The sequence below is a fragment of the Pecten maximus genome, chromosome 6 (assembly GCF_902652985.1).
Source record: "Pecten maximus chromosome 6, xPecMax1.1, whole genome shotgun sequence".
NCBI lineage: Eukaryota > Metazoa > Mollusca > Bivalvia > Pectinida > Pectinidae > Pecten > Pecten maximus.
This window is the reverse complement of record NC_047020.1, coordinates 28362023-28370865: the sequence shown is the minus strand read 5'-3', so window position 1 is coordinate 28370865 and position 8843 is coordinate 28362023.

Here is an 8843-nt window from a genome sequence, read left to right as displayed (position 1 = left end):
TTCCATTTAATCGTTTCAGGAAGGAGGATCATCGTTGAATTATAGGTACACGGTACATTCCAATATCGTTATTTTCCATCAGGGATTTTTGAGATATCATACAGTTGATGTAGACCGCGATATGACACATCTAAAAGCTTTTATTCACGTGACATCCTTCATCTGAACGAATATTTTCAGGCCTAAAAGACACTTATATATATATATTGTCGTTTTCTAGTGTTAAAGGAAGCACATATCTCGCAACTCGCAGCCTCAGTTTTACTGAGTCGCCTTTAACAATACCCGAATCTGGTCGATTTTGATATTTCTCATTATATGTATATATATATATATTTTTTTTTCATTTCAACAAATTTTATTGACATTTGATGTTATTTGTCAAAAGGATTAAATAACAGGCCAAGCCTATATAAATTTTCTCCTATGGTGGCAATTGGAATGTATAAATATAAAATTAATATATAAATTTACTATGAAATGAAAAAATTGAATGTAAACTAACATTTAAGGGAGATAACTCAAACATAAACATTTACACATCATTCGTACATTTTGCTTATATATACATGTATACATAATATTTGATAATATTTAATATGAACTTTATCTATAAGAATAATTCATTGACAGGCATTGACCAAAAGTCCATGTGCATGTATGCACAGGTCGTGCCTGTCAATAATTAAGCGAAAATAATATATATAAATGTAAAATATTATATAATAAATTGTCAGAAAAATTACTATCACTCAAAATGTTTAGCAGACGCTATACTTCACATATATACAAGACTTAGCATATTCAACTGATGACACATGTAACCAATGAAGATGAAGCGATCTTTCAGGACATGTATACTTATACATTTTAACAAAAAAAGAATGTATAAATAACTATATTATACTTATATATATCATACATACTCCATATTCATTTAAATATAAGGTATAAATAATATAACACAGTACAATACAATATAATATAATAATATATGATATGTAATATGTAATATCATGGCTTATATATTTAAAGCATATAGAGATTAAAGCGTCTCGATTTCCCAATGAACAATTGAACATCATTTAGTATTTGTATATTTACAAACTTATCACAGTCAGGGCAACCTTGTAAGAAAGTGATAATGTTAGAATGATTATGATTTGCATAACTATCTACTGAGGTAAACAGAGAATGTCTCATAGCATTATACCTAGGACAATCAAAGAAATAATGTGAAGCAGTTTCATTTTCAATATCACAGGCACAGGTGGGAGAGTTTAATAAATGATCATTGAATAAATCAAAATTTAAATTGCTACATGAATTTCTAAGCTGACAAATAATGATATTAGCCTTTCTATTTCCTTCAAATTTGAAAATGTGCAGTGATTCGCATTCAGCATTAATATTATTATTAAGTTTGCTAGAGAAGAAGAGTTGAAGAGGTCAGGATTAGCATCGTTAGTTGTGCGGCACATTTGGGGGAAGAAACTGTCAAAGTAATAGTTAGTTCTGCATAGAGGAGGTTTGAATAGTCGTGATTGTCTTAGGGAATACGGGTTATCATTTTGGTTGTTAATAAAAGGAATAAGGATATCTTGCAAGTATTGTGGTGATAGTCCATGAACTATTTTGTACATCATTATGTGTTTGTGTTTATTTCTTCTATCTGATAGAGATTCCCAGCTAATTTCTTCATATAATTTATTGTGTGATGTTCCTGATCTGAGTCCTGTAATGATTCTGGCTGCTTCTAACTGAACAGATTCTAATATTTGTTTCATTATATACTATTCCTATTTCAAATAATATTAATATCGATCAAGGATAATATCATCACATCTATAGATCACATAATTTTCAAAAAAAACCCACATACCATGAGATGTCCATATGAATTAGCAGGAGCGTACATACATGTACATCTAAGCATGAGTTAGGGTGTCATCAAATACCTCTGAAACTACTGAAACTAAGTCCCTTTATCCCTGGCGTCAAGGAACCCGGTCAGGGTCATTTGTCAAAACATACAGTAGGTCTGTCTTGTCATCATCATTTATTTATTTATCCAAACCACCAGAAACATCAAATATATGTATAGAGGAGACACCGCAAGCAGAGTATTATCTATTTACATGATTTTATATCTGGTAACGTAAAGGAACATAAAGGAAAGATGTATTCACACTTCCATAACAACACATGTCTCACCTATGTTTTTAATATTACGTAGTAAAAGCTATGACCTAGTGAAATGAAACTGAGTAATAATTAACATGTAAATAATTACTAAAATACCACGACACATAATGAAGTGCTCCTACATAAAGATGAACAAGTGTACCCTATCTCTATAGATTAAATGACATGGGACGAATAACCAGCACTTCATGCAGATCACTCGCACAACTATCGGAGCATAATATCGATGACCTCACGATTGTCATCATTGACGTCATTAATTTTTGTGTATTTTTTTCTATTGCAAGACTGAAGAAGAACCCTTCATTATAGCTAAAGACACCGGCACCTCAATATAGAAGTACATATTTTGTATCTGTCGAGGTAAGCATATCAGATGTATTAAGTCGGTTCAACATTCATAATATGACATACCACAGGCGTTTGAAATTATGAAAGTAAACTGAGATGTATGTAGATGTATATAGACTATCCTTTTCCTACAAAAATGGCTTGCACCGGATTTTTTTACTGGTTCAAAGGTCAAAGGTTATGCTCTTTATTATGTTCCGAGCCGTTTGCTCATACAACCTTGCTTGTTGGAGAATTTGTTTCATTTGATGTAGAAAGGTGTCAATGCGCTCAATAATCATAATATTGAGGAATCGGCTGATTTGTGGAATGGTAATCAACAATAAAAACAATTTTTCGAGTACAGGTCAGATTATACACTGTAGTCATTCAGATAACACATTATTTTTTGACATTATTTTCTCTTTGATAACAGATAATAATGGGGAATGTAGGCTAATTTTTTTTACATGCTTACAGTCCAAACGAAAACTATAAGTATTATAACACACACATAGACAGGATTACATGCCTTAGTACAGTGTAACGTCTCTCTCTATTGGGCTGCTTATGAATACAATTTTCGGAGAGAACTCTCTTTAGCGGAGAGCAGAAGCAAGAGGCCAATGGCCTCGTAGGTCTCTGGCAAATTGATTTCTAATCGTTGAAGAAGACTTTCTTATTGATTTTGTTATAATGTCATTTAACAACTTACAAATGTTTGGTCTAAGAATGCGTGCCAATTTGGGCCCTCTGGTGACTATCGCCGATAATCTATATTTTTTGTATTCATGTATATATACCTTCATGTTTAGGTGGTCATGATATGACAAGAAATTAAAGTCAGGTCAGAGATCATTTCGAGTTATGAATGGGTAGAGTGGAAAGTCAATTTCCCAATTGGCCGATTTTTGACGAAACTTGCTGATATTCATGGAAACTTTATTCATAACCATGATGCATTGTTATGTTGAAAAAAAGCAATTGAAAAAGTAATCAAGAGTCAAAGAAGTAGGTCACAGTGACCAAATTTTACTAATGCTAATTATGTCAAATATATGTTTTAATACAAACAATTATGTATTAAATATTTTACGTATTATACTGTGTATTATAGCGGCTATATTTCGGGGGGCCAGCTTTCCTGGTATATCTATAACATGTAGAATTTTGAAATCCAGCCCAAATTAAAAACAATTAAAAACTGCTATATAAATGATTATTACCTGCAAACATACTAAACGAATAAATGACAAAAAACTTATTTCCAACTGATAGCCGAGTGGCCTTTGGCCTCTTGTTACAATACATTTATGTTTAAGTCGTGCTTCAAGAGACATGGTTTAAATACAGCGCTTATTACTGAACAACTGTCTTTCCAGTAAAAACAACAGAAAACTGACCAAATCATACATATCCTTATATAAGCTAAGCACAGCGCAAATCAGGCTAATCCATTGATTGTAACTAACTTGTATTACGTTTGCTCCTTCGATTGATATAACTGGCGCATTGCAAAACGAACTAGAGTAACGATGACCTTAATGGTATTGATACACAACAGTCCGCGAAATGTAGAAAGATACAAATAAATGTAACCCCGCGAAGAGCTATACAGTAGTTCACCAAGTTAAGCTGACGATGCAAACGATACTAACCTGTCAGTTTTAATCTAAATTAGAATAACGCTTGAAAGTTACAGTTTCAGCAACTAATTATAGCTCTCGCTGTATCCACGATGACGGCAAATACATCATTTAGGGACAGTGGATATGTGGATATATATCTCCAAAATGGGCCAATCTAGGATCTACTAATTTTAGCAGTGTTCTCTTCACGATGACATGTACCACCAAACCAAATATCAGAAACTGGACTCTTTTAGATTTTAAGCAATCGTGTTAACAAGATAGCGCTCCTGGTGCACAAAAACCAAACCTATACTATCAGGTCTCAAAACATACACATGGCTGTTCCAGCGACTATCACTATGAGCATGCGCAGACGAGTTGCTGCAGTTTACAAATGACGGCGGTTTGTTTGTTTGTTTGGTAGGTTAATCGTCCCATTTTGAGACAGTTTCTTCTTGTAGTAGTTGGGGACTACCTCACTGAACAACATATGGGAGGACCGTCGCATGAGAGCAATTAGGGTAAAGTGTCTTACACAAGGGCACAACCACGACAGCACAGACCGACTAGTTTCACAGAATCCGAAAAACACAAACCGACACGGGTAGGTTCACCAGAGATTACGTTTTCGGCGCCCTAACCGACTAATTATATGCTTTCGCCATGGAGAGCCATCTCTCCGTGGTAAGCGCTTAGCTAATGGATCACTGAAAACGGAATCAAAACGCGAGGAAAAGGAAGAAATAACAACAAGACAGCGAACGTCATAAAGTCGTATACATATCGGCAACCAGATGGAAAGATGAAGGAAAGAGAAGGACGAATGTTCTGTGACATCGCGTAATTAGTTAATCTTCGTTCCATAAGTCATCATATGGATCGAAACAAAGTGCTCTGTTTATATAATATTATCTCATCGAACATCAATAAATGAGTGTACCCTGTCTAATTACTAAATATGTAGCCATTTTCTCCATTTACACGACGGTCACACGTTTGTTTATATGGTGCATCTGTTTATTAGTGTATTTCTGGTACGGAAACAATATATTTCTCTCCACCGGACTCAGTTAATTCTTTTCCTTGCTTCAAGGGTCTTATCCGGTTATGCCTTCCTAAGTATAAACATACATTATTTCCTGGTTGGGGACGATAATCTCTGTTAGGCTGATCCACGATCTGGTTTGTCCTGTGCTGTTACGAGTGAGTACAACTATAGGGCCTATCGATTGTCTGAAATGTTTGTGTTATATTTTACTGCTTTTGGTATTCTAAACTTAATTACTAATTTTGCATGTTACCATAACATTAGTTCTCGAGGAAAAATGAGCTACTCTTGGGATTAACCATCACAACACAAACGAGACACCTACATCGCTGGTCATGCTCTGTTTACGGTTGTCTCTGGTGTCATTGCTGTACCGACATGGTATTTATACCCTCTCAATTGGCATACATATGAGCGTAACATATTATGTATTGATTTGATAAATTACTGTGCAACTCATATCTGCTGTTCGCACAAAGAAATGTCCCTTTAATATACGACCTGGCCTGTCAATCATTCGCTTGCTATGTCGAAGTGATATACATCAAAACTAATATATGTGGAAGTGATGTCCGGTGTACAGAGGTACGCGATACCATACTACCATACCACAGCAGACATGCAGTTTTAAAGATAAGAATATTAAGATGTTTATGTTTATTTCAATATAATTAGATAGGTTATCTCGACCTTCATAACCTCTACACATGCACCCGGACACACCACACATGTATACATAATCCAAAGGTTTGTGATATTTTATCTTTTTATCTTCATTGAAAAAGAAAACATGTGATATGTGCCAATAACGTGTATCAGTCTCAACAACTTGTACTCGGCACTCACAGCCTCAACCAATCTCACCTCTTAACAAAACTGGTAAGTATTTATGTAAAGTTTGTGCACGTACTTACATTCTAATATAAACACTGGATAAGTGGGATATCTCAGTGTATATACATGTATGCTCGCTTATAGTAACACGTGCTATTAAATATTTAACAATCATTTAGACTAATATTACCCGCCTTAGCCAGATGCTACATTGCCGACAGCGTTTAAACTGCTTCTCACAAATTCTGAGAATGGTAATAGTGTTAAGTGTGTACCTTCTTGTATTCTATAAAATGCATCAGCCCATTCCTGTTTTCAATATAGTCCTTTTAGTGTGGTCTTTCAGTGTGGTCCTTTCAGTGTGGTCAATTTAGTGTGGTCCTTTCGATGGACAGTCCTTATGACGATTTTATATTCTCCGTTTCCATGGCATACAAAGATGTCATTTACAATCCTTACAATCACAAACCGTTCTATTTATTTTACCTAGTGGCATTGCTGTGCGAGTAGGCATGAAAACATAAACATTGAAAAAGAAATTTGACAAAGTCTTCCGACGCTAAACACTTCACTTCACAGGACCAAACAATGGGACACTTTTTCATCTGTATGTTTTGAGCTTGTATATATTTTTTCTAAAGGTTTTTACTATAGGGAGACGATTCGTCATCCCCAACTCTTTTTTACGTTCGAGGGCCAATCGATAATCGAAATGATACGCGTGTAATTCTTCAGAATATTCTAATTCTGCTCCTAACACACAGCCTATTCCACCTTCTTTAGGTATACTTGTAACGACAAAATATTTGCGACGTCATCGATTCACCCAAAACTGCTCACAGGTAAGGGCTCAGACATGGCTTTTCCATGTAAGTATGGCAACCGGTATAGATAGATAGATATCTTTATTTCCTCCAATTGCATGAAGATTACAGAACATGTTAACAGGAAAACAATCAATTTAGAAATGAATTGTTGATATGAAAGAAAGTGAATCCGCCATCGCTTAAGTATTGCGATAGCCTAATATATCTATTTCGTTTATTTTACATTTATATATTATGGTCTTTCAAATAAACATTTGGTCATTTTGGAAATTTGTAAGGAGAAATAACACTAATTTGGTTAATGTATAACAATGGGATTGCCCGAGGAAGTATAAAGATTGAAATGTAGGATGACCCACTCCAATAAGAATAGTGGACGTTACTTACTTTTAAACTTGATGATTTTGCTTTTTTATTTTATGATTCAAAACTAGCAAACATTTTTGAAATGCACTATCTAAATCATCATCATCATCATCATCATCATCATCAAATACTTCATTATTAAAAACACAATATTTCTTTTTCTTTCTGAAATGTGAATGTTTCCTTCTTTGTCCCTTTAACCATTTAATCTCACTGAGTTCTTAACGCTTCGATTTCACACGTTCTCTTACTTCCTCCTTTGTAGCACCACTTTCTCGTTTGTTCGTGTTAATGTTCCACATGTTAAATAGCCATTTAAATTGCGTTCAACTGAATACCGATATATGGCAGCATCACTATCGTTTTCGTCGCGTTGTGGTTGAGTTTCATCTTATACATTCATCCCAAAAGGTATGTCTATAACAAGTTTTACAGAGGGGGTGTAAGAGATCGAAACTGATAGTTTTCAGTAATTTTGAAATTGAGCCTCAATGGATAGATCTATTCCGATCTATGCTGCGAGTTCTACAGAGGTGGTGTTGGATGATTCTCCACATGTTCTTGGAAAGAGATGTTGCGTTACATATCTCGCATATTTCTGATATCTCGTGAATATTTTTAACTGTCTCCCCTCCCCCCTTCGATATTCGAAAGACCACGACACCTTATCTATTGTTAAAATTTAAGTCGTGATTTCTTTCAGTAGAAAATCCATCTGTATGACATGTAGATTTTGAGATATGATTCCCCATGTACCACTGGAGACTGGAGGCTGTCTGTTTTATAGATATTTTACGTACACTTTCCACATTCCAGCTTTAGTGTTGGAGTTCTTGTTGTGTTTTCTTTAGTGAAACCTCAAGACTATCTAGCTTTTCCCTCAGGTATCGCAAATTATCTTTGGCCTTTTCGCCCCTTGTAAGCTTGGAGCTTACGTAAGGTTGAGGTTGGCACTGAAATGTAGTTAGTTGCTATGCTGTATATGATCTTAAAACACAGTTAGCAGACATTCTTTTGTTCGATTTGTCCTTTATTTCAATGAGTGTGTGTGATTTACCTGTGACTGTACAATAAGTTACCTGTAGCCGGTTTATATTAAGATTTTGGACTGCTTACTGGTTGATAAGTGATGATTTTTTTGGACAACGTCACTAATAAACCAGTTACAGGTAACTTATTGTACAGCCACAGGTAAATCCCATGCAGGCACTCATGGAAATAAAGGACCCTTACATAGTAATTAAAAATCGGATTGGTAAAAGTAAGGCATAAAAATACTGAAAAGACATTTTATCAACAATTCTGATAACATATACACTCCGTTCAAAATTTTTGGTTAAACGACACATTGCCATCACATAAATTAAATTCCCTTTCCCCTCCTTCAATGCTGTTTTCTTTGTTTTCACACACTTTTTTTTTTTTTTTGGTGACTCGATACTTTTCCTCTGTAAGACAGCGGTTACGTTAGCGAGTTGAATATCATTGGTACGCTTATAATTTCGCACTGCTGCCGACCTGTGTCCTGTCTTTTCCATCACAAGTTGCTCATCAACACCCGCATGGTATATAACCCTGTAGCGGCCGTTGCTCTCCGAGAAT